The 27,837-nt window shown below is 39.6% G+C and overlaps 2 pseudogenes; both read left to right on the top strand.

Annotated features, from left to right (window-relative positions):
* Window positions 1-14,849: 14,849 nt before the first annotated feature.
* LOC100344163 (large ribosomal subunit protein uL29 pseudogene) lies at window positions 14,850-15,353 on the top strand (annotated as a pseudogene).
* A 7,622-nt stretch (window positions 15,354-22,975) lies between these two features.
* On the top strand, window positions 22,976-24,924 carry LOC100356117 (sorting nexin-5 pseudogene; annotated as a pseudogene).
* Window positions 24,925-27,837: the final 2,913 nt, after the last annotated feature.

Raw genomic sequence — 27,837 nt, 5'->3', positions numbered from 1 at the left:
AGCTACTGCATCGCAGGAGACAGAAGATAATGCCTCAAGAGCTTGGGCCCCTGCTAGTTCACGCTGGAGAGACACAGATGAGGTTCTGGGCTCCTGTCTTTGAACTGGTCCAATCCTGGTTGTTCTGGCATTTGAGGAGTGAACCATCTGATAGAAGATCTGTGTGTGTGTGTGTGTGTGTGTGCATATTTGTCTGTCTTTAAAGTATATAAAAATCAATGAATAAACTTTTTTTTAAAAAAAGTTGCAAAGGAAGAGGAAATGAGGCAGAAAGACAGAAAGAGACAATTTTACTTCTTTTTAGTAGTCAAACCCTCAACCCTGAACTTATTTCCATGATATGTTTCTGATAATTGAATATTTATTTTTTTAAAATATTTACTTATTTATATGAAGTCAGAGAGAGAGAGAGAGTCTTCCATACATTAGTTTGCTCCCCAAATGGCCACAATGACCAGGGCTGGGCCAGGCCCAAGCCATGAGCCTGAAATGTCTTCCAGGTCTCCCATGTGGATGCAAGGGCCCAAGCACTAGAGCCATCCTCTGCTGCTTTCCTTGGCACATTAGCAGGGAACTGAATATAAAGTGGAACAGCTGGGACAGGAACCGATGCCCATATGGGATGCTTGTGCTGGAAGCGGTGACTTTACCTGCTACATTACAGCGTTGGCCCTTGAATATTGATGTCTAACCTTGGCTTTTCAATATCCCAAGAAATTTTAAGTTAGTTAAGTTAAGTTAAGTTAAGTTAAGTTAAGTCAGAAAATCCAACTTTTGGGGGGCTAGAATTGTGGCCTAGTGGGTAAAGCCTCCACCTGCAATGCCAACATCCCATATAGACACCAGTTCGTATCCCAACTGGCTCCAGTTCCCATTCAGGTCCTTGCTAATGGCCTGGGACAAGCAGCAGATGATGGACCCTTGCACCATTTAGTTGACCTGGAAGAAGCTCCTGGCTGCTGCCTTCAGATTGGCCCAGCTCCTGCCCTTGCAGCCATTTGGAGAGTGAACCAGTGAATGAAAGATATTTCTCTTCTGGGGAGCATATTAATCAAAGCAGATACTTTAGCACTATTATAGTATCAGTAGCTAAAAACAAAGTGAATTTCCGTGGTTTTCCAGAGAGCTACTCTGTGAAAGAGTCAAACTCTTATAGTTTGTCAGTATACATCCCATAAAAGCCAACTAAAAATCTAAAGTGGGAGGATTTATTGTAAAGCATCTGTTCATGTGAGCTATACACACAACACATACACACACATTATTGCTATGAACAACAAAAGCAAAAATCTAAAATTTCTCTTCCATAAATGGCTAAGGGGAAACAAGGACATGGTTTTCTGATGATAAACACTTAAGAACTGTCTTTTAAATGAAAATCTGAGAGGAATTTCTGAAATCATTTAAATCCTGATGAATTAGTATCATCTTGTTCTAAAAATTTGTCACTTGGTGTTAATTGTTTTTAATACTTAGAGACTTGTCCATTAATTTATTCACTGGGGAAGAAGATGAACCTTTGTGTCAAGTCTCAGTGCTGACTACAGTTTCTTGCTAATGCAGATTCTGGGGGATGGTGGTAATGGTTCACATCATGGGTCTCTGTGATCCAGATGGGAGCTCTGGATTGAGTTCTGGGATTTCAGTTTTGTTTTCCAGTTTGGCTCCCTCTATTTGGGAGAAGGAACCAGCAGAAAAGAGCTCTCTCTTTCAGTCTTTCTCTCTCTGCCCTATAAATAAATAAATGAACAGAAGAAGGAAAAAAAAAGATGTCTTGATTTCTTAGAAAGGGCTATATGAAATTTCATGTGAAATATTTTAATAATAGGTAGCATGAATTGAATGCCTGAGATTTACATATGCTATATTACAACAATATTGCAGGTTAGATACTTATTACATCATTGGTAGTGGAGGAAAATAAAGTTCAGGGAGGATGAGAATATGGCCAAGGTTGTCACACAACTTGTAGAGGCCACAGCTAGATTTGGACATAGACTTCTTCCATTTTACTCTATTACCATTTGTTCATGCAAACTATTTATGTGGAATGAAAATATAACATATTAGGACCTTAACAAAGTATAGAATACAATACTAAAAGACAGGAAGAATTCTTCCCTCGTGTGCTCTAAGAAGTCAACATATTAATTTTCACTGAACACTTAAAATGTACGAGGAATTGTTGAAATATGAAAAATGTAAGAAAAATCTGTATACTTCAGTTGGTTATTAGCTATTTATAGTTATAAATATGACTGTAAACATAAATTGTATATGTAAAGAGAACTATATACAAGTCAACATTTCAGTGGTAAATGGATGTTACAAACAATAAGCATGGGGCCAGTGCTGTGGTGCAGTAGCTTAATCCTTGCGGCACCAGAATCCCATATGGGCACTGGTTCTAGTCTGGGCTGTTCCTCTTCTGATCCAGCTCTCTGCTATGGCCTGGGAGAAGCAGTAGAAGATGGCCCAAGTGCTTGGGCCCTTGCACCACCTAGGAGACCCAGAAGAAACTCCTGGCTCCTGGTTTCAGATAGGCCCAGCTCAGCCATTGCAGCCACTTTGGGAGTGAACCACCAATGGAAGACCTTTCTCTCTGTCTCTTGCTCTCACTGTCTGTAATTCTACCTCGCAAATAAGTACATGAATAAAAATATTTTAAAAAATAAAATAATCACAATAAATAATGTATTCAGTGGAGGAACCATTGTGGTTTAGAGATGTTGGGAAGACTTCCTGGAAGATACAGGTAGATCATGAAGTACTTTGGGGACCCAGAGTGATAGGAGTGAGGAAGTTATTATAGGCAGAAATGAAAATTGGAAGCAATGATAGAAATTATTAAAAAGCATCCTCTCTTGTGTGAAAGAATATGAAAAAATATCCCCAGTCACATCCGATTTCAATATGGCTATTCAGGAAGTTTATACAGGAGAGAAGGGCATTGAACTGGAACAATAAGTTGGAACCATATTGGTAAGGGTCTTGCATGCTAGAATAGGAGTTAAGACTCCTGGGGAACTTTTAAGGCTAAACTAAGGAATAGAAATTTGCAATAAAATCCATTTGGGAACTCATTATACATTCCTGAGTATGAGAGTACAGATATGAAAAGTTTATTGTATTGACTCTGGCTCTCACTCACTGCTTGAACTAAATGCTAACACTATACAAGGATCTTTCCAAATGAATGCCTGCCATTCCCATCTTTTGCCAAATCACATCTCAGAGTCCCTTCACTTTAATCAAGCTGCTACCACTTTTTGCACACATCTGGCTCAACACTATTTCTGGGTATATTTTTCTAGGTTACTGCTCTGCCTGGAAGGCCTTCATTCCTCAGCTGTATGACCTGAGCTTACTTCCTCCAAGATCTTGCTGAAGGCTCCTATTCTAAATGATTTCCCAGACCGACTTCTCTGAGACCACCCCCAGCTTTGTATTCCTTGGCACTTGCAGAAAGGTGAAAGGTATGTTATCATGGCCTTGCTAATGTTGTCTGTTTGCTGTCTATGTGTCCTCTTTGGCATCAAAGACCTTGTCTCCAAGTTCTTTAGTATTCTTCAATGTCATTAGTGTAATACTTTGAAAATACAAACAAATACCTTTAACTCAACTTTGTTCCTCTGAAGTAGGTTGCTTTTGGTTTGAGGGTAACAATAGCTAACAATAATGTATCAAATTGAATAATCATTAATATATTTTTTGGACTTGATCATAAAATAAGACAAACATTTTTTACATCTGAAATTTCATTGTGGTTTGGCGAAAACCCATTTTTTTTGTGATGAACCCTATCTTAATTGGAAAGTCTAGTGGAAACTTCATTTATTTTTATCAGAGAATTTTATAACTCCTACAATTTATCTCCTTTCTGTTAAAGATAAACAAAAAATGTTATGCATTCTTTGGTATTTGTAGCCTCTTCCGAAAGAAGATAGTTATCAAGCCTAGGTGTTTTAGGGATCATTTTTCCTGATATCCTATTAAATTAATGACTGTACCCTAAAAAATGTGGAAGCTCAGTATCCCTAAACCTCCCTTTCCAAGTGCAAGTTTCACTCTAATGAAAATACAGTTGTCCTTCAAATAAATATAGGAAAAGAGCACTCGAATCGCTCTCCATGCTCACAGCCTCTCCACTTGCCAATATTGTTCTGTTGTTCCTTCATTAATACTTCCTTTTAGTATATTTATGAATAAGTTAATGGGATTTTCAAATTTTTAAAATAAAATATATTAAAGTAGAAATCTCCATTTTGTGTTAGATTGATTTGTGTACTTGGAACATGTTAATACTGGTTTATCTACACAAAAAGACATTTGCACTTATTTAACCCCATACAGCACTTTTAGCCTCAGTATGTTTACAAATATTTTTATTTCACTTTCATAATATAATAAAATTTTAGAATGTGAAAGAATCTCTGACATAATCTCACTTTAAAGAACTAAGAAAAATTAAGATACTTCTCCAGAAAGATGTGACCAGTTAGCTTAAGAACTGAAAGTGGCACTTTTTTTTTTTTTTAAATTTAAAACACAGAGACACACAGGTATACATGTGGGTCCTTTCAAACTTCTACTATGATCCAGATCACTATGACTCTGGGTTTGCAAAATGTTAATGACATACTCAATTCTATAAATTTATAGGAATTGATGCAGTGGGAAGTAATCCACCTAGAGCTTATAAAGTTAAAAGCAAGAACAAGGTTAAAAGAGTGCTTCTTTAGTGAGAAAAATTAGCAAATGGAAAGGACTTTAAGAGTTACTGTTCCTGTTCTCTTTAGCTATCATTATCTCTTTAGATATCATTATCTCTTGGAAGTTGCCATCTTTCATTTAGGATTCCTACCTGGCTTCATTTCATCTCCCTCTCTCTCTCTCATTCATTCTCTCTGTCCATCTTTCTCTCTGCTTTTCAAATAAAAGGGAGATAAATTTTTGAAAAGAAAGATATTGGATAATAAATGTTCTTTTATTTTTATGTAAAAAGAATTCTAGGGTGTCTTCTCAGTATGAAATAAAAGTCTAGATGCTTGGGTTGTAGCCCTCAATCCAACATTCATCAGATGACAGTGATAGAAATTCTCAACTCTTCTTATTCTTATCTAAAAAAGATAAAATACTGTGTCACAATGTACAGCACATTAAGGACAGAGATCCTACAGGCTATAACTAGTACTCAAACAGTATTTTTCACTTTGTGTTTCTATGTGGGTGCAAACTGTTGAAATCTTTACTTAATATATGCTAAACTGATCTTCTGTATATAAAGAGAATCAAAAATGAATCTAGATGTGAATGGAAGGGGAGAGGGAGTGGGAAAGGGGAGGGTTGCGGGTGGGAGGGACGTTATGGGGGGGAAGCCATTGTAATACATAAAGCTGTACTTTGGAAATTTATATTCATTAAATAAAAGTTTAAAAAAATACTGTGGCACTCAATTCCCAGGATTATTGTAATCATGAAATGATGTAGCTGGTGTATTCTACAAATGTCATGATTTTTCTGAATTGATATGTTATTTGATTCTACAAACTGGTGAAATCAGTTGTAATTGAACATGAAATTTGTGAGGGTATATAGTACTTGCTTCATATATTTAAAACATTATATGTATTAGTGATGGACCTAACTTTACACACTGACTTTTTTCCTCTAGGTTCATATTGAATTGTACTAGTTAATTCAAGACATAAGACTTAACCATCATAATAGATCAAATTCATTCCTAGAATATTGAGCTGAGGTTATCACTCATTAACTCGGCAATTATTCCAAATGACATGAAACAAATGATAGACAGAAATGATAACAGTGACAAATATTAGGCTAATACGATTTTGAAAAGGGTTTTCACAAGTTTTACCTGGTGCTGAATGCTCACAACTCTCCTGGGATGCAGAGGTCATTATTATTTCCATTCCCTAAAAAGGGAAATGAGCCAAGACAGATAAACTTCCCAGCACCACATAGTGAGGAAGGGACAGCTGTGACACTGACCCAGGTCATCTGGCATCAGATTCTGGACTGTTTCCATTACACTACTTTTTGTCACTACAAAACAATTCTTTTTAGGAGAGAAAGAGAATGAGAGAGAGAATGAGAGAGAGAGCGAATGAGAGAGAGATACTTTTCCATCCATGGTGGTAGTTCCCAGGCTCAGAACTGTTAGGAATGAGACAAGCAGCCTGGGATGGAGAGAGGTTAAAGCCTGCTGAAAGTAACAGCATGGATGGTATTACTAGAACACTTGCTTTACACCAGTTATTGCTATAAAGACTTGCACATCTAAGTCCTTTACATGTTTATAAAATCCTTAAATTTTAAGATTATAATATTTCCCTCCCCATCCCACAAGCACTGAAGTTAGACAACCTGCTTATGCTTCTGCAGTGAGTGAATTGAACATCATAATTTGAAACCAAGGGCTTTATAACCCACTCCAACCAGCCTGCATCAGGTACACTAGGGGCATTTCCAACATTACAGTACCAAGTAGCGGCCAGACTGGCAGAGAAACCTCTCAGGACAATTGTGAAAGAAGGCATCCTTTTGGTCAGTGCTAAAAGATAAGAGGGCAAGTGAGAGAGCAGTCTAGCGAAACAGAATAGGTGGATCTCTCCAAGGTACAGCATTAGGCACATGGCAACATTCCAGTTCCTAAGACTTCTGGTTAGAACCAGGTAGTATACAATTTCAGAGAGACAAAGAAATGAAGTAGTGGGTTTCATGTGGCTAGACCCTGGGGTGTAACCTAGGGATTTAACCGTTAGAAGGAAAATACAAGGTAGTGTCTTATAGACAAATGAATAAAGACAAAACAGTGCAAGTTTATGTGCTGATGCTAGGGCACAAAATCATAAAGGGGTGATCAGGATGGATTTATACCTTAGAGTATAAATCTCTGACTGAGACAGGAGCTACCATGGTATAAGGAGACTGGTTATGGTGTGCTGTGTCTCAGCTCTGTAAATCCTGCTGGAAATTTAAGGGCAGCTACTCTTTGAGTTTCTGTTTTCTAATCTGCAATAGTACCTTACTCTACTTTAGAATGAATAAAAAGAGTTGTCACCAACATTATTGAGGAAGATGACTTTTTAAATTACTAGAGATAAATTTATTAGCAATAGTGTTGAATTCATGTTCACAGACATATACCGTAATTAGCTCCCGTTATCCATGTTAGGAATTTGGTTGAGAATTGAATGACCCCCATTCTTCAGATTGTGTCATGTAATCATCAGTGATCTACACAGATCCTTCTCTCATCTTCTTTATTTATCTAATTGTTTTTATGAACAGTCTCCACTCCCATGACCCTTCATACACTAGGATGTCATTTTAATGTGTTTCCATGCATTCTTTTATTTTTATGATACTTGGGCATTGTTTCTTTGTGTGCATACATTTTAATTTATATACTAGTGGTATATGGTATTGTTATAGGTTATCAATATTACATATTATTATATAGTATTTATATGGTATTCTAGATTATTCTTAATTTTATTAATTAAAATTAATTCATTTGATAAATAAGGAGGGAGGGAGGGCTGGGAGAGAGAGAAGGAAAGAGAGACAGAGACAGTCTCCCAAAGCCGGGAGCTGGATCCAGGAACTCAAACCAGCTGGGTGGTAGGGATCCAGCCACTTGATCCATCACTGCTGCCTCCGAGGGTCTACATTGGCAGGAACCTGTGAATGGCAGGTTGAACCAAGACTTGGACTCAGGTGCTCTGTCCATTATGGAGCATGGAGGTCTTAATGGCTAGGCCAAATACTCACCCCTCTTCTTTTTAATTTGCTCAGTACTATGTATATTTAAAATACATTCAAGTTATTTTAAGTGTGGCACAGCATTATACAGTGTGCTTCCAGGACAACAGACTGTATATTGTCTCCAACACGTTGCAAACTTAATAGCAGAGCTAAAGGCCTCAGTACTTGCACCCTGAAGAACTTAGGTGAGGGAGAATTTCTCTGGCATAATACCAGGAGAAAGATTGCTTGCTCATATTGCCAAATTGCTCTCCAGAATGGTCTGCTTTTTGATTCACATATTTGTCTGGATTATGCATTTCTTGAAGGCAGGGAAAGTGTCTCACTTGTTTTTATGTCTGCACTGCCCAGCTCAGTGCAGACAGAGTGTCTACCAGATAGACCAATGGGTGAACTACAAAGGCAGTTAGCACGTGGGAAATGAATGAGACCCACATCTCACAATTCACCTACATGGAAAGTCCTCTTTCAGTTTCTAGAAGGGGAAAAAAAAAAAAAAACAGAAAAACAACAAAAATCCCACCCACAACACTATTTCAAAACTGCCAGAGCTCAGCAGAGCTCAGGGACTCTGTGTCCTGTCTTTGAACTGCTGTTTCCGCAGAGGAGTGGAAGTGCTTTCTATTATTCAGAGTAAAAAGGACATGCTCTGTGGGGCTTCCCATAATTGTTCCCAGAGCCAGCAAATGGGACTTCCAATACCATTTCTCCCAGAAACCAACAATGTTTCCTCTCTCACTTTACCTTCCGGTTTAAAAAAAAAATAAGTTCCTGTTTGTGATGAACAGAGGTCAGGTTTCTCCGTGGGAATGTTCACAAAGAATGCACATCCTTCTGCAGACAATGTCACAGTGTCATGGAGCACATTTTACCTTCTACCTCAGGTCCCCATGTGGAATCTGAGCAGCCTGGAATATCCATCAGGGGATGACAGACTTATGGCGACAAGATCACAAGTCAATGCCAGACCAATTGGAAGATGAACATTTACAGCTAGTTAAAATTCAGTGATACAGCTTTCTGATATGACATCAAGATTGCAGTAGTGAGAGAGCAGCATTGCTTTTTTTTTAAGATTTATTTATTTTATTTATTTGAAAGAGTTACAGAGAGGCAGAGGCATATGAGAGACAGAATGTTTTGTATCCACTGGTTCACTCCCCAGACCGCCACAATGGCTGGAGTTAAGCCTATCCAAAAACAAGAGCTAGGAGCCTCTTCTGAATCTCCCACATGGGTGCAGGGGCCCAAGGATTTGGGCCCTCTTCTACTGTTTTCTCAGGCCATAGCAGAGAGTTGGATGGGAAGTGGAGTAGCCCGGACTTGAACTGGTGCCCATAAGGGATGCTAGCACTGCAGGCGGTAACTTCACCTGCTACACCACAGCACTGGCCCCCAGCATTGCTTCTTAAAACAAAACTTAAGTATCCTCGGACATCAGTCTGTGAGTTATCCTGTGCCTGGGAGAAAATAGACAGGAATCAAAATAAAATAGATTCAATGTGACATCTAATTTTTAAATTTCCTTTAACTTTAAATTGAGTATTCAAAATATTTTGCCTGAAACTGAAACAGAGTATATTTTGTAGTAAAGTGAGAGGTTGGCATTGTGTCACAGTAGGTTAAGCCACTGTTTGTGAGGCTGGCATCTGACATTGCAGTACTGGTTCGAGTCCCAGCTGCTCTGCCTCTAATCTAGCTCCATGCTAAAGTGCCTGGGAAGGCAGGGGATGACGGAGACTGAATCAGTGGATAGAAGATCTCTCTCCTCTCTCTCTCTCTCTTATTCTGTATGTGTGTGTCCCTATCATTCTGCTTTTCAAAAAAATAAACCTTAAAAAGTAGTGAATTGATAATAGTTCGGTACTAGAAGGAAAAATGCAATATTGGCAACTGACCTATTTAATTTGGTATTGAGAACCTAAGAATCTAGGGTCCTGTGTTCTAGGACTCTATATATTCTTGTGGATTTGGTAAATCCTGGAAATTTCATTAAATTTTACTATCAGAAGGATTTAGGCAAACTAAATATCTGACTCATAGTTTGGTATTATATGTACTGATACAGTGATCCCCAAGAAATCTTGGTAAAAATGGGGAGATTTTGCTTTCCCATCTTGCTGTTTTCATTCCAGAAAGTTATATTTTCCAAGAGATTATAACCCATAGCAAAAATGAAAGTAAACTTGGAACACCTGATTCAGTGATAGGCACTAATAAATTATCTACATAGGAGCCCTTTCCAAAAATTCATGGTCATATTCTCTACAACTTTCTTTTGACTTGCTAACTGATCAAAATAGACATGACAGTTTGGAGATTCCTCAGAAACCTGAATATAACCCTACCATACAACCCAGCCATATCACTCCTTGGAATTTACCCAAAGGAAATTAAATTGACAAATAAAAGAGCTGTCTGCGTCTCAATGTTTATTGCAGCTCAATTCACAATAGCTAAGACCTGGAATTAACCTAAATGCCCATCAACAGTAGACTAGATAAAGAAATAATGGGATATGTACTCTATAGAATACTATACAGCAGTAAAAAAAAAAAAAAAGAAATCCAGTCATTTGCAACAAAATGGAGGAATCTGGAAAACATTATGCTGAGTGAATTAAGCCAGTCCCAAAGGGACAAATATCATATGCTCTCCCTGATCGGTGACAACTAAGCGAGCACCCAAGAGGAAACCTGTTGAAGTGAAATGGACACTATGAGAAACAATGAGTTGATCAGCCCTTTTCCTGACTGTCGAGGAACAACTTACTATTTTATTCCTTTTAGTATTTTTTAGTTCTACTTAATACTATTGGTTGAACTCTGTAATTAACACACAATTACTCTTAGGTGTTTAAATTTAACTGAAAAGTGATCCCTGTTAAATATAAGAGTGGGAATAAGAGAGGGAGGAAATGTACAGTTCGGCACATGCTCAATCGGACTTGCCCCTAACGGTAGAGTTAGAAATGTGCCAGGGGATTCCAATTCAATCCCATCAAGGTGGCATGAACCAATGCCATCTCACTAGTCCCAGTGATCAGTTTCAGTTCATAATTGATCATAACAATATGATTAAGAGTCAAAGGGATCACATATACAAGACTAGTGTCTGCTAATACTAACTGATAGAATTAAAAAGGATAGAACGATCCAACATGGGAAGCGGGATACACAGCAGACTCAGAATGGCAGAAGTCCTAAACAGCATTCTGGCCTCAGAATCAGCCCTTAAGGCATTTGGATCCAGCTAAAATTCCCATGAGAGTATTTCAGGCATGGAAAGCCAAGACACTCTGGCAAAAAAAAAAAAAAAAAAGAAAAGAAAAGAAAGACCTAAATGTAAGATATCTGTGAGTGAGATCCCAGTGGAAAGAATGGGCCATCAAAGAAGGAGGTACCTTTCTCTGAAGGGAGAAGAGAACTTCCACTTTGACTATGACCTTGTCTAAATAAGATAAGAGTTGGCAAATTCAAGAGGCTTCCATAGCCTTGGCAGCTCATGACAAGAGCCTAGGGTGATTACTGACACCATAAATAAGAGTGTCAATTGTTAAATCAACAACAGGAGTCACTATGCACTTACTCCCCATGTAGGATCTCTGTCCTTAATGTGTTGTACAATGTGAATTAATGGTATAACTAGTACTCAAACAGTACTTTATACTTTGTGTTTCTGTGTGGGTGCAAACTGTTGAAATATTCACTTAGTATATACTAAATTGATCCTCTATATATAAAGATAATTGAAAATGAATCTTGATATGAATGGGATGGGAGTGGGAGCGGGAGATGGGATGGTTGTGGGTGGGAGGGAGATTATGGGAAGAAAAAGCCTCTATAATCCAAAAGTTGTATTTTGGAAATTTATATTTATTAAATAAAAGTTAAAAAAAAGACATGAATGAGAAATACTTCAAAGATGCCCACTGACAAATCAATAGCCTCTGAAATTGTAATTAGCCATTATTATTTGTTTTGGAATCTGAGAGATGTATTAATATTAATATCAATGGCTAAAATTTATTTTTTAAATTATTTGTGTGTTTATTTATTTATTTTCAAGACATTGTTACAAAGAGGGAAGGATAGGCAGAGAGAGAGATCGATCTTCCACTCACTGGACCACTCCCCAATAGCCAGGGCTGGACCAGGTGAAAGCCAGGTCTCCCATAGGTTAGTAGGGGCCCAAGCACTTGGGGTGTCTTCCACTGCATTCCTAGGCACATCAGCAGGAAGTTGGACTGGAAGCAGAAACAGCTGGCATTCAAACTGCTGCTCATACAAGATGCCAGTGCCACAGGTGATGACTTGACCTGCTGTGCCATAAGCCTTGTCCCAGCTAACATTTATTGAGTGATCACTACAGTCTAGGCAATGTTCTAAGTTGCTTGTATGAACAACTTATGCATTTAACATAAAACCCTAAGAAGTAGCTAGTAACATATTTATTTTACAGATGAGGAGTCTTCGGAACAGCAAAGGCAAGCATCTAGTTCAGGGTTTACAACTAAGAGGGAATTGAGCTGGCGTTCCAGTCGTGCATTTAGCTCCAATATTCATGCTCTTACTCATAATGGCAAAATGAATGTATCTCAAAAATGACTTTAAGTTTTGAGAATTCCTCTTTCTCCTTCCCTCTCCCAATCTTTCTATCTTCCCCTCTGTCCTTCTCTCTCTCTCTCTCTTCAGCAAACATAATTTAAACACATTCTAAGTTGCAGAGAATCCTAGGTACTGAGAATTCTAAGGCAAATTAAATTGGATATTTAATCATCAAAGTATTCTCTACTCAATAATAGAAACAGGTGCATCTCAAGTAAAGATGAGACCGTCTAATAACCAGCATATGGGACACAATAGAAGAGCCCAGTTCGCCCAAGGAGTCTGGCAAAGAGACTCCAGAGATACTACTTTATGTGGTCCCAAAGAATGAATACCAAGTAAAGACTGAAGGGACAGGTCATTATCAGAATGATCCATGTATGTAAAGTCCCAGAATTTCAAAATTTAAAGGCAATTCCTCATAGCAGCAGATGCTTCATTGTGGATTCAGCACACAGACCTGGAGAATGAAGGTACAGAGTTGATAACTACACACTCAATAGATCATGGTTCTCCTCAGTCCCATGACAATCATCATATAACATTTTAAATGATGTGTTTCTTTAAACTGATAAATATTCTATGAAAAAAATCAGTTCTGTCCAGTCTCAAATCAGTTGTTTGTCAACACTGGCATCTGCATCTATGGTTCTCATGATAACTCTTGGTGGTATTGAGAATGAATATTCCCATTATAATGGACTAAACAAAGTTTGACTACCAAAACTCATGTCGATGTTTAAACCCCAAAGTTTTATGTTAACAGTTAGTGGATTAAAGCAAATGGTTGGTGGATTAAGGCAGAGGCTTGATCCAAACCTGGTGTCTGAAGGCAGCGCTTTTGGGGAAGTGACTGGATTGGATTAGGTTGTGAAGGTGGAACCCCATGATTCAATCATGATAGCTTTATAAAGACAGAAACACAGACACTGAGAAGGACCTACTTTCTGTTGATAACTGATTTAATTTTATTCTCAATTGCTTTTTAAAATACTTAATAGTTAATCCCACTGTAAGGATATTAGATGGGTTTATTTTACAGATGAATGAAGCGAGTGTCAGAGGGATCAAACAACTTGCTCACAATTAGGCAACACAGCTCACAATCAGAAACCAGACCTCCTATTGGGAAATTTGGCTATGTCTCAATATCTAAAAACCCAGAAGGCATACTACCTCCTCAAAAACATGCTGTTTGTGACTGGCATTGTGGCATGGCAGGTAAGGCTGCCATCTTGACTCTGGCATCCAATATGGGCACAGGTTCTTGTCCTGGTTGCTCCACTTCTATTCAGCTCCCTGCTAATGGCCTGGGAAAAGCAGCAGAGGACAGTCCTTGTCCTTGGGCCCTGCACATTTGTGAGATACCAGGAAGAAACTTCTGGTTCCTGGCTTCCGTCTGAACAAGCCCTGGTCATTGCAGTCATTTGAAAAGTGAACCACCCGATGGAAAACCTCTCTCTCTCTATCTTTCCCTCTCTTTCAAAAATAAATAAATCTTTAATAAAAACCATGCTCTTTACCAAAAGAGGCAAGCAACCTGCAACTATTTAACAAGAAGTTTTCCCTTTAAAGTGACCAAATAAAATTTTACTGAAGTATTAAGAAGGTGCACTTCTAAGTTAAGAAGAGAATGTGAAACTCTTAGCCCTGTTGGGTGATTTAGTGTAGGAAAAGTATATATCGCAATGCTCTAATTAAAAAGTACACCAACACAGAAGGGAGTGCCCTTGCCTCTACACTTTCAGAGAGCAGAGAGTTGTGTCTTGAAAGAAGCTTTGTTTGAAAGACAAAGACTAGAAGGAAAAGTCATAGTAAAGTTTCATCAGGAGACAAGTTCTGTTCTCTGAACCAACAGTTATCTAGTAGTTCCTGGAAATGTTTAGGATGGTGCCTTTCTCCAAATTCGAGTAAAAGGAAAGCCATTTGAATCAACAGTATTTGTCATGGCACTGGGCCAAAGCATTGTGGGATTAGATGAGTCTTGAGTCCATGATGTGGCTCACTTCCTTGCTCATCAACCCATTGGCACGTGCCTGGGAACAACAGTCGATCAAATTCAATAGAAATATGTTGAATTACTACTGTGTCCTGGCACTATTTGTGTTCTTCAGATACAAAATGAAGGAGACCAAGTCCTCTAACAAGGTGAATTTTACTGTATACATAAATAGGCAATTAGTATAGTAGATACAGTTATAGCTTTATGGGAAGTAGGGTATAATTTTTTTAAAGATTTATTTATTCATTTGAAAGAGTTACACAGAGAGGGGAGAGGCAGAGAGGAGAGGTCTTCCCTCCGCTGGTTCACTCCCCAGTTGGCCACAATGGCTGGAGCTGTGCCTATCCAAAGTCAGGAGCCAGGAGTTTGTACCAGGTCTCCCAGGCAGTGCAGGGGCCCAAGGACTTGGGCCATCTTCTACTTTTCCAGGCCATAGCAGAGAGCTGGATTGGAAGTGAAGCAGCCAGGTCTCGAACCAGCACCCATACGAGATGCTGGCACTGCAGGCGTCGGCTTTACCTGCTTTGCCACAGTACCAGCCCCAAGTAACAGCTGAGGAGCGGCAGGCAGCATGACTTGCACAGTCTTGGCCAAGCTCAAGGCTCAGGAGCTTCCTGGCAAGAAGAAAGAGGAGCTGCTGAAACAGCTGGACAACCTGAAGATGGAATTGTCCCAGCTGCATATCACCAAGTAACAGGAGGTGTGTCCAGGCTCTTCAAGATGTAAATTGGCTTCAAATTTATCTCCCATGTTCTTACCATTATTAAACACACCCAGAAAGAAGACCTCAGGAAATTCTACAAGGGCAAGAAGCACAAGCCCATGGACCTGCAGCCCAAGAAGACTCACGCCACATGTCCCTGGCTCAACAAGCATGAAGAGAACAAGAAGGCGAAGAAGCAGCGCCAGAGAGGCTCTATCCTCTCTGAAAGTACACAGTCAAGGATTGAGCCCCATGGTGTCAATAGAAGCATAAAATCTGAGGTGAAGCTAGGGTAAGATAATGTGCTAGTTCAGTTAAGGTCTGAATTATAAATATTGGTGCTTTGTGGTAGCTAGGTGGACAGGGACATAACAGATTTTCTAAGCAGAAGAAAGAACACACAAAAAGATGTTGAAAGACAAAATACAAGCATGATACTATTGTCCACTTTAATAGTTAGACATATGCATACAGGAAAATGCATTCAGGGCCAGCATTGCGGAGTAGCAGGTAAAGCAGATGCCCGTGACACTGGTGTCCCATATGAGAACTGGTTTGAGTCCTGAATGCTTCATATACAACCTGGCTCCCTGCTAATGGCCTGGGAAGAGTAGCAGGAGATGGCCCAAGTGCTTGGGCCCCGGCCATCCACATGGGAGATCCAGAAGGAGCTCCTGGCTCCTGGCTTTGGCCTGGCCCAACACTAGCCCTACAGCTATTTGGGGAGCGAACCAGCTGTTGGAGATATCTCTCTCTCTCTCTCTCTCTCTCTCTCTCTCTTTCTCTCTCTGTATGTGTATGTGTTCCTTTCTCTGTAACTCTGCCCTTTCAAATAAATAAATAAATACATATTTTTTTTTAGAAAAACAGGGAAAAGGAAATCCCAATATTCAGAGACAATCACTCCTATATTTCCTTTAAGGGATGGCTCCAAGACTAACACTTGTGGCCTCTCTTCCTCCTTTGCTCACTCTTTTCTATAAAATAGGAGTTATTTTATCTGATCATTACCAGATAGAGCCATTGGTATTGTTTATTTTAGGGGCAGGATGTACTCTGTTCTGTCCCTACATTCATGCATTAAGCACATGTTCTTTTTTTTTTAAAAGATTTATTTATTTATTTGAAAGTCAGAGTTACACAGAGAGAGGAGAGGCAGAGAGTGAGGTCTTCCATCCAATGGTTCACTCCCCAATTGGCTGCAACAGCCGGAGCTGCACCCATCTGAAGCTAGGACCCAGACACTTCCTTCTGGTTTCCCACACGGATACAGGGCCCCAAGGACTTGGGCCATCTTCTACTACTTTCCTAGGCCATAGCAGAGAGTTGAATGGGAAGTGGAGCAGCCAGGACTCCAACTGGCGCCCATATGGGATGCCGGCACCACAGGCGGAGGCTCCACCTGCTACGCCACAGCAGTGGCCCCTAAGCACGTGTTATAAAGGCAGATCTGGAGACCCATCATCCTCTCTCACTGCTTCTGGAGCCCATTTGGCTCAAAAAGTAAGATTTCCCCTTTATTTATGTCCAGATAAGTGTCTGCTTGCAGAATTAGACTCTCTTTTGGGTGGATTTTCTAGATGTCAGTGAGATCTTGATGGAAGTATTGAAAAATGCTTTTGGCCCTGGGAAGAATTCATAGTCTCTAATATAGAAGAAACTGCATAAGAGCTTACAGATGTTTAGATTTCTACCTGAATACTGTAGGTATTGCTTAGTTGTTTTATGTACAATCATCATCTATAAAACTTGAACAATTGTACTTCAGAGAATTGATATAAGAATGATTAGACAATAAACACTCAAGCTTGGTCCCAAGTGCAGTAATGTTGAGAGGTAGGGCCTGATGAGAATTATTTGGGTCATGGAGGTGGAGCCCTCACAAACTGATTAATGCTTTTCTCAGGTGAGTGAGTTCCTGCTCTTGAGGGTCTGGATTAATTACCAGGAGTGTAGTTTGTTGAAAAAAAAAAAAAATGAGTTCAGCTTCTTTGATTTTCTCTTGCTTCTCTTCTACATGCACCTGGCTTTTTATCCATTTTTTGTCATGAGTTGAAACATCATGAGTCCCTCCCCAGAAGCCAACAGATGTTGATGCTATGATCTTGGAATTCCAACCTTCAGAACCATGATCCAAAATAAATATCTTTCTGTTATCAATTATCCTCTCTCACGTGTTCATTATATAATTACAAGCAACTGGAAAGGACTATGACAGTGCCTATAAATGTTTAGTACATTTTTGATAAAGAGTAAAATTACTCCTTTTCTTCACAATCCTGCTGTTTAAAACACATAATTACAGACACAGAGATTTGCAAGGAAATGTGGATCTCTTTTGCCTCTCTACTAATGCAAATACTACATCCCAGAGTCTTGCACTTGAAGGGATCTAAGGAAGGGAATTTACTCTTTTGTGACTAACTCTGAATTTAAAACTAATGTATATCACTTAAATAGTTTTAATTATTGGAAAGCTTTACACTAAATTACAATCTGTCTAATTATAATCATAATCTCTCCAATTTCTGTTCTAGAGTCTGCCTTCTGTAGAGACACATTAGACTGCAACTTCTGCACTTGGTAATCATTCAGATATCATACCCTCCTTTCCCATCCCAGTCCACTGCACATTAAAAATTCTACTTTCCTCAACCATTCCTTGTTCAGTATTTGATACCTGGTAATTACTCAATATTGATTAACAGAGCTACAGTCTCATACAGACATAGACAAGTCAACTGTTTACCTGTCATTTATCCCCACTTGAGAGAAGCAGTTCAGATTTAGCATACCTAAAATGGTCTTCCACTACTATTTTTTAATCTCTGCATCTCAAAATAAAATACCTCTATCCATGCAGCTGTTGAAGAAACATTTAAGTCACTTTTGAATGGTCTCTGCTTTATCCAATATACCACCCAAGACAAACCTTCTCAGGTGTTCCCCTAAAATATCTTTCAAATCTAAATCTCTGCAACTTTGTCATCAGTGCGGCATTTTCTAACACCTTTGTATCTGCCTGGACATCTACAAAAGTCTTCTTACTATTTTCCTGATTCTACTTTTATCCCTCTCTGATGCAGTTTTTATACAGCAAAGTAATCATTTTAAATAGAAAAGCAAACCATGTGTTCCAGCTTAACATCCTATGAAGCTTTTTGTTTTATTTACAATAAGATCCAAAGGAGTTACCATATATTAGAATTCATGTTTAATTCTCTACCTTTATTTTCTACATCTCTCTGTCTTTCTGTTCTTGTACACTAATATGCTCCCATATTTACTCTTGAATTAAGTCAAAATGTTTCCAATTCACGGTCTTAGACATGCTGTCTGCCCTACACAAACAGCCCTTCCCTCTTCTTACTGTTTATATCCCTACTGAAAGGAATTCTCAGAGGGCCTTTCCTCAAACCAAACCCAGATAAGTAGTCCTGCTCCTCTAACGTAATTATCATCTGTTGTATCAACCTCCTACATTTCCTTTTTAGAGCTTATCACAATCAGACATTTCTTAAGGGGCTGGCATTATGGCACAGCAGGTTAAACTACCACCTGTGACCTGATGTCCCATACGAGCATTGACTTGATTCCTGACTGCTAACTTCCAATCCAGCTCCCTGCTAATGGACCTGGGAAAACAGTGGACGATGGCCCAAGTTCTTGGGCCCCTACACTTGTGTGGGGAGGAGCCTGAGGAGGCTCCTGGCTCCTGGCTTTGGCTCCAGCTGTTGTGGACATCTGGAGAGTGGACCAGCGGACAGAAGACCTTTTTCTCCAGCTCTTCCTCTCTCTATCTGTAGCTCTGCCTCTCAAATAAATAAATAAATAAAATCTTTTTAAAAAGATATGATATTCATACTATTTTTAAAGTATGAGATTTAAATTTATTTGAAGGGAGTGGAGAGATATACAGGTAGATAGATGATAGATAGATAGATAGATAGATAGATAATCTCCCATGCCTTAGTTTTCTCCTCAAATGCCTACAACAGCCAGGGCTGGGCCAGGCTGAAGTGGGGGAGCCCAGAACTCAATCTCAGTCTCCCATATGGATGGCAGGGATGCAAATACTTGAGTCAATGCTTGCTGCCTCCCATGGGGTGAAATTGGAGTGGCTAGATGAGCTAGTACTTAAACTCAAGCATTCTGCTATGGAATGCCAGTGTCTCAAGAGGCACCTTCACTTGCTGTGCCAAATGCCTGCCTGTAAAGCATGAGGTTTCAAACGTTGAAACCTTTTAAGTATTTTTAGTCAGGTAAGTCTTCTTCCTGTACTATTTTCAGGCAATACTGTGTATAAATGGAAATATGGATACTGACTAATATGGGCACCAAAAGCCCTGGGTGGGCCAGTCTAGAAAGGGGGTGTATCCACCAATAGAAGCATGCAATTGCATTTCCAACATAATCAGCTGCCTGAATTCCATGCCTAACTTAGGCAATGCATTTTCATCTGTTAGTAATTAGGAGTTATTTTAAAATGTTCCCTGGTTCTTTCTTCAGCATTACCTATAAATCAAATTATAGAAAAATAAATTTGATTTTGAAATCATTGGGGGAATATTTCCTTTTTTGTGTGTGTATTTTGTTGGTATGCTGAATTTGCAGACATGGAAAAGGAAACATGAGAAATACAATGAATTTGACTTAAAAAAAAACAACAGGAAAGTAGAAGCAGAAACATGAATTAGAAAGAACACTATATGAAGCATGGAAGAATAGGTTCCATTGATTTAAAATCTGAGCATAAGAAAATATAGAATTACTAAGATCTTAAGGAAAAGTGTGATTTTATACTGTACAAAGAAATCTTTAGCTTTATGAAGGTTAAATTATTTTATTTCATTAGTCCCCAGTACTTTAAAGTGATTTAATTTATAAGAATTTAAATTTCATGCAGCTGTTGAGGAACAATTTAGCTCAATAAAATAAAATAAACCCATAGTATCAAAGAAATTCTCTCCGTCATTCTTCAAGTATACCCTGTATATTCACCCTTTTTTGTTTGCCAGGCTTACCCTAGTCTGGAAAACTTTTCATCTCAACAATTCTGGATATTTAATACATCCCACCCCAAGGAAGTTCCATTTGGAATTCCCCTCACCTCCCCCCCCCCTTTTTTTGCTCAAACTCCAATCTGTTCTAGTCCTGACAGCATTTGTTTTACCTTTATATATATATTCAGGTCAGTTATTCTCACCTTACCTTGCCACTGAATTAATTGTAAGATGTAACCTCTGTGTCACTGTGTCACTCAAAGTGCCTAAAAGCAGAGTTTACATAAATAGAGAATATGAAGGTGATGACAGTGGGGCATCCTACATTTTAGACTAAACCTGGGTTAAATATCAAAAATTTTAAACAAAAAAATGGGAGTAGTTTTAAGGTTTAAAGTGGGCTTTGAGTCACATGGCTGAGTTTGAATCCTAGGTCTGTCATCTACACACTGTGTGACTTCAAACAAATTACTCAAATTTTCAATGCATCCTTATCTACCTGCATAATAGGTAGATAATATTTATTGCCACATGGGATTATTAGTTATGCCAAAAGAGACACATAAAACATAACTGGCATGTAAGTTCTTGGTCTTGTGTTATAAATTATGATTGTTAATAAATGCCTATTGTTAAATTATTTACAATAATGTACAAACAGGACTATAGTCTCATTATGTTAAATGAGAGTAATGACTTACAAACAAGACCTGTAGCTTGATTCTAATACTGCAGTGATGATATTGGTTATTTTATTTTTTCCTGTACTCCTTTTAAAAGAATATTTTCTGTTGCCTACCGGCATAAATTCTATATTGTTTCTTCAAAGATGCATTGAAGTAGATCATATAATTACACAAAACTAGATTAAAAATGTGATTTGTCTTAAATTTATGTCTCATTTCAACCATGAACTATGAAAAATATAAACAGAAACGTCTATGGACACGTCTGGGAGTTTTCTGATGAGCTGATGTTGCACACTGAGTTCACTGGCAACACTGGTCATCTTCAGATGCTGAGGTGGAGTCTTGGTTTTGAATTGTTATGGATCAACACTTGTGAAAGGAAGGGAGAGGAAGCAGAATGGGTAAGGGAGGAGTAGACCTGTTAAATAGGCCACCTTGACCTTGGCAACCTGGTAGAGATCTCTGGGACAGGTATTGTCCAACTGAGTGTCCCCACTTCGTTTATTTTTTATTTTATTTTATTTGTTTTTTTTATTTTTTGACAGGCAGAGTGGACAGTGAGAGAGAGAGACAGAGAGAAAGGTCTTCCTTTTGCCGTTGGTTCACCCTCCAATGGCCACCACGGCCGACGCACCACACTGATCCGATGGCAGGAGCCAGGTGCTTCTCCTGGTCTCCCATGGGGTGCAGGGCCCAAGCACTTGGGCCATCCTCCACTGCACTCCCGGGCCCCAGCAGAGAGCTGGCCTGGAAGAGGGGCAACCGGGACAGAATTCGGCACCCCGACCGGCACTAGAACCCGATGTGCTGGCGCCGCAAGGCGGAGGATTAGCCTAGTGAGCCGCGGCGCCCGCCATTTAGTTTAAATATTAATTGTGGACTTCTGTGTTTTACACATATTATCACATTTAATACTAAGAACATTCCAAGGTAGTAATATTATTGGTCTTATATTTGTTTTATCCTTAATTTTTCCAGCGAGGAATCTGAGGCACCTAGAAGTGTTTCTCCCAAGAACACACAGCTGGAAATTTAATCTCTGGCAGTCTGATGCTAGAGCCTGATGAATTAAACAGGATGAGCATCCCTATTCTGAACATATGAAATCCAAAGTGATCCAAAGTCTAAAACATTTGAGTGCCAACATGAGGTCACAAATGAAAAATTCCACACCTAAAATTCATGTGATGGATTATAGTTGAAAAGCAGGTGCTTTTTTTAAAAAAATACTGTATAAAATTATCTTTAGGCTATATATGTAAGACATACATGAAACATGAATGAATTCTGAGTTTAGAATTCAGCCCAGAGGCCAATGTTGTGGCACAGGGGTACAGCCACTGCCTGCAATGCTGGTATCCCGTATGGGCACCTGTTTGAGTCCTGGCTGCTCCACCTCCCATCCAACTCCCTGCTATTGTCCTGAAAAAAGCACTGAAAGATGGCCCGAGTGTTTGGGCCCCTGCACCTACATGGGAGATCCAAAGAAGCTCCTGATTCCTGGCTTTGGCCTGGCCCAGAGTTGGCTGTTCCAGCTATCTAGAGAGTGAACCAGAGGATGGAAGATTCTCCCCCCCGCCCCCAGGTTTCAAAATAAATAAATAAATAATTTTAAAAAAGAATTCAGTCTAATTCCCAAGATATCTCATTATATGTATGTGAATATGCTAAAATTTTAAGAAGTCTGAAATAGGAAACATTTACTTCTGATCCCAAGCATCTAGGATAGTGATACTCAACCTACATGTTTCAGAGAAAGAAAAGTTTTGATGCCTTCAACAATCTAGGTCAGCAGACCTATATGAATTTAATTCCAAGAAAATGAAATAAATCACAGCTTGAATTTTATAGACACTCTTCATAAATTCGTGAAGAGATAAGTGTAAGAAGTGGACAGATAATATTTTACAAAAAGATAAGGGGGAAGAGGTTAGGCATGTTAATCATAAATTAGAAACTCTAAAAATGAAAACAATGCTTACCAACCCAAAATCATTTCACTAAAAATGAGTCTCACCAACCAAATATGTTCCTTTATCCATCTGTTTATGCTTTGATGCATAATTGCAGGACTGTGCTGTAAATGGCGCTATTGTACTCTGTGGTTAAAATGATGAAAAAGATCTTGAGATGCGCTTGGCTCAGAGAGTGCCTGTGGCTCCGCGTTCTCGTCGCGGTCCTGCGGCCGGCGGTCTCTGCGTGGTGCTGAGCAAGGCCCCTGCTCCAGGCCCGCATCGTCATGGCCGCGATTCCCGAGTTGCTGCAGCTCCAGGAGGAGGACCGCAGCAAGCTGAGATCTGTGTCTGTGGACCTGAATATTGATCCCTCACCTCAGACTGACATATCTGATGCACCTCAGCGGAGAGATGAGGTGCACACCAAGACCACACTGCCCACGTTTCCGAGCCCAGAGTTTTCTGTTACAAGGCAGCATGAAGACTTGGTGTGGCTACATGACACTCACTGAAACAACAGAGCATGCTGGGCTTATTGTTCCACCTGCACTTGCAAAGCCTGACTTCGACGGCCCTCGTGAGAAGATGCAGAAACTCGGAGAGGGTGAAGGGCCTATGACCAAGGAAGAATTTGCAAAGATGAAACAGGAACTGGAGGCCTAAGTGTCAGGTGGAAAAACACCAAAGAGATGTGGCTTTTTCAAAAGTGTGGTGTTAAGGAGGTAGATGACTTCTTTGAGCAAGGGAAGACCTTCCTCATTAACTATTACAACAGGATCAAGGACGCCTGTGGGAAAGCTGACAAGATGACCAGGTCTCATAAAAATGTTGCAGACGACTATATCCACACTGCAGCTTGCTTGCACAGCCTGGCTTTTGAAGAGCCAGCAGTCATCAAGATACCTGTTGAAGGTTGCTGAGCTGATAAACAGGAAAGTAGAGAGTCGAGTCTCATCAGACGAAGAGTTAAAGCTCACAGAACTCCTCCGTTACTACATGCTCAACACAGAGCTGCAAAGGACCTCCCATACAGACGTACCAAGACCCTTATTAACTATGAGAACGCAAACAAAGCTCTGGATAAAGCCAGGTTGAAAAGCAGAGATGTCAAGTTGGCAGAGGCACACCAAAAGGAATGCTGCCAGAAATTTGAAGAGCTTTCTGAATCTGCGAAAAAAGAACGGATAAATTTCAAGCAGAAGAGAGTGGCAGCACTTAGAAAGAATCTAATTGAAATGTCTGAACTGGAAATAAAGCATACCAGGAATAATGTCTCCCTCTTGCAGAGCTGCATTAACTTGTTGAAGAACAACTGATCTACCTTTACTCTGAAGGAAGGAAGTGAATGTGAAAGAAAACCAACATCACTTGCATTTAAATCATTACCATGGAAGACTTATTAGCTTTGACGTTAGTTAAAATTATGTGAACTATTTTGATTTCTAAAAATCTTAACACTTAACCATGTTGGTTTAAAAATATTTTTATTGCATGCTATTTGGATATAACTAATCTTTTCCTTATGTATTCAATACCTCAAAGTGGGCAAGATATAAATACTGGATTCTTCTGTAGTTTGTCTTTCATTACCAAGAGGGTATAGGAGACATGTGCCTTCTGGGAACCAATAGAAGCAATCACCCGGAACTTGTTTCTCCATGTGCTCATGTCCACACAAACTGATTTTTTCAGAGAGGCGCCAGTTCCAACAAATAGGTAACAGACATTCCATTCCTTAATTACATAGTTCTCACTCTTTGTTACTCATGTTTCTTGAGTCACCTGAAGTGTTTGTATTAGAATAAGGGCAAGAAAATCTCATTTATCTTTGTGTACCCTTTGCAGCTCCATTTTTATAGTTGAGATGAAATGTTTGAGGAGAGAGCTATATCTTGGGGTACCCATAGACATGGCTACATGAAGGAAGACTCTGCCTGCTAGTGGTTGGGGGGTGGTGAATGTGTTTTTGGACTTTTGTCTTCCATAAAGCATATAATGAACAAGAAAAAAAATAAAAAGATGAAAAAGAAAATTGACCCTAACTTTAGAATTAGGCAGAATGTGTCATTGCTTTCATGACATAGCTTGAATAGGATTTTTATCTTCATTTGCTTTCTGTTGCTAATGCTGAATATCATACACTGGGTAATTTATAAAAGAAAGAAATTTGTTTACTTCATGGATCTGAATGTTGGAAGGTCAAGACTGGATTATCACATTAGGCAAAAACTTCACCCTACATCTTTTTTTTTTTTTTTTTTTGAGATTTATTTATTTGATTTGAAAGTGTTACACACAGAGAGAAGGAAAAACAGAGAAAGTCTTCCATCTGCTGGTTCACTCCCCAATTGGCTGCAACGGCCTGAGCTGCACCCATCTGAAGCCAGAACACAGGAGCTTCCTCTGGGTCTCCTACGTGGATGCAGGTGTCCAAGGACTTGGGTCATCTTCTACAGCTTTCCCAGGCCATAGCAGAGAGCTGGATCGGAAGTAGAGCAGTCGGGACCCGCACTGGCACCCATATGGGATGCCGATACTGCAGGCGACAGCTTTTAGCCTCTACGCCACAGCACTGGCCCCCAACACTACATCTTAACACACTGGAGGGGCTGGTGCTTTGGCGCAGTGAGTTAACACCCTGTTCTGAAGCACCGGCATCCCTTATGGGCGCCGGGTAGAGACCCAGCTGCTTCACTTCCCATCCAGCTCTCTGCTATGACCTGGAAAAGCAGTAGTGGATGACCCAAGTCCTTGGGCCCCTGCACCCACGTGGGAGACCAGGAAGAAGCTCCTGGCTCCTGGCTTCAGATTGGCATAGCTCTGGCCATTGGGGCCATCTGGCAAGTGAACCATCGGATGGAAGACTCTCTCTCTCTCTCTCTCTCTACCTCTCCTCTCTGTGTGTAACTCTGACTTTCAAATAAATAATAAATAAATCTTTAAAAAAACACACTAGAAAAGTAGAAGGCAAGCAGTCATATGTGGAGACAATATATAATGGGCACCCTCAGTTTTATAACAACCTGTTCTCTCAGCAACTAAGTCCTAAGGGAATTAACTCACCTATCCACATAATCTGCTTCTAAAGGCCCTAATGCTCAACACTACCACAATGACAAATTCCAACAAGCCATATTCAAGCCAATGCAATATTTAAGAAATTTAAAACTATCCAAGTCCTGTCATGGAGACAGACATTACCATTCTTATTGATATTATTGTATTAGGATCTTATCAATAAGACTCAATCAACTACTATTTTGAGAAATTCTGTGGTGTGTGGGATTCCAAGAAGGCCAAAAATCTTATCTATGTGCAAAAAAATCTTGATTCTTAATTCTGTGGAGATTGCATTCTCGACCCTGGGGAGAAGCCACGCAATAATAAAGGTGGGGTATTAAAGATCTGTATTACCTAGGAATGTGACTATCAATTCAATATCCTTTGTTAAGATTATTGGATGATCCTCCACCACTTACAGTTCAGGGCCAGTGGAAGAAGAACAGAACTAAACTTACTGAGTGGTACTGGTACCTAAGCAGATTTTGTTCTTTATATTTTATTCTTGGGAATAAAATTGGAGGTACACAAGGGAGAAATGAGTAGTGATGAAGAATCCACGATCCTCACAAAATACCTAAAGTATCCTCCATTTTTGAACTGAGAGTCTCTCACGGTGTGCAAAATGAAAACAAATGAATACATGAGATGAAATATGGAAAGACTTTAAGCCCAGTGAAATTACCTGGAAGTATTTCTATATACTTTGAAAAGCATGGACAGATCAAATGTCTCACTGTCATTTGGATTGTACTGAGGCTAATCTGGCAATGTTAAAGCCAAATACACTGCTGACTTCTTGACTTTACATGAAGCAAGAACTTAAAGAAAATGGGGCAAGCTAGAGATTGACATGCACTTTGCTAGATGTAGAAGTTTTTATTACACTTGTTTTTTGTCACCCAGTGCCCGGGAGTATTTAGTCAAAATAGGTTTTAATGAATGATTTCCAGAATATAGCTTCTACTAAAGAATAGTAGTAGCAATGTGTCCTAGTTCTCATCTATATTCCTTGCATGTTTTTCTGTTCCCTTTTCCCTCTCTCTGTGCATTTTTTCTCTTCTCCCTTGTAATTTTTACATAAAGAAAATAATCATTGCTTCTTGGAATTCCATGACAGTGCAAGATGAGAAGAGCAGTGGCCCAGAAGGAATGGTAGTAGTTGCACATATACCACAGGGTTGACATCTAAGCATTTAATTAAATCAGACTTTTCCACAAGGGACTGTGGAATATCTAACATTGGTTCCCTGTAAGGGGTCTATTGGGCAATCATCATAGCAGAAAAACCGAAAGTTAGATACTTTGCTTTTAACAAAGATATTGGGCAAGCAATGTAATAATAATAAAAAAGACCATAACAAACAGCATTGAGTTTTAGATATTTTAATGCTGAACACAAATAAAGAAGGAATTCTTTTAGCAACCGCGATAGGAAATGTTGCTGCTTCCCTCCACAGGTATACAACACTCTGCTTGAGGGTACAAATCTTGTGGAAGAGACTATGGCTGTTGGCATCTCCGTGAGGACATTGGCCATCCAGAGACAGGGAGTTAGAGGAACTGAGGAAGGCCCCTCTTGATTCTCTATTTCAGTTTTTCCCTCCTCTCTATACTCTGAAATACCCTTAGATAACAGTCAAGTAGCAATATTTTTTTTTGACAGGCAAAGTGGACAGTGTGAGACAAAGAGAGAGAAAGATCTTCCTTTTTCCATTGGTTCACCCCCCAGTGGCCACTGCGGCCGGCGCGCTACGGCCAGCGCACGGTGCTGATCTGAAGCCAGGAGCCAGGTGCTTCTCCTGGTCTCCCATGCAGGTGCAGGGCCCAAGGACTTGGGCCATCCTCCACTGCACTCCTGGGCCACAGCAGAGAGCTGGACTGGAAGAGGAGCAGCCGGGACAGAATCCGACACCCTGACTGGAACTAGAACCCTGGGTGCCGGCACCGCAGGCAGAGGATTAGCCTATTGAGCCGCAGCGTTGGCCCAAGTAGCAATATTAATTGTAGTCAAGTTGCCTATA

This window comes from Oryctolagus cuniculus, chromosome 5, assembly GCF_964237555.1.
Source record: "Oryctolagus cuniculus chromosome 5, mOryCun1.1, whole genome shotgun sequence".
NCBI classification, from domain to species: domain Eukaryota; kingdom Metazoa; phylum Chordata; class Mammalia; order Lagomorpha; family Leporidae; genus Oryctolagus; species Oryctolagus cuniculus.
This window is presented reverse-complemented; position numbering and strand designations above follow the sequence as displayed.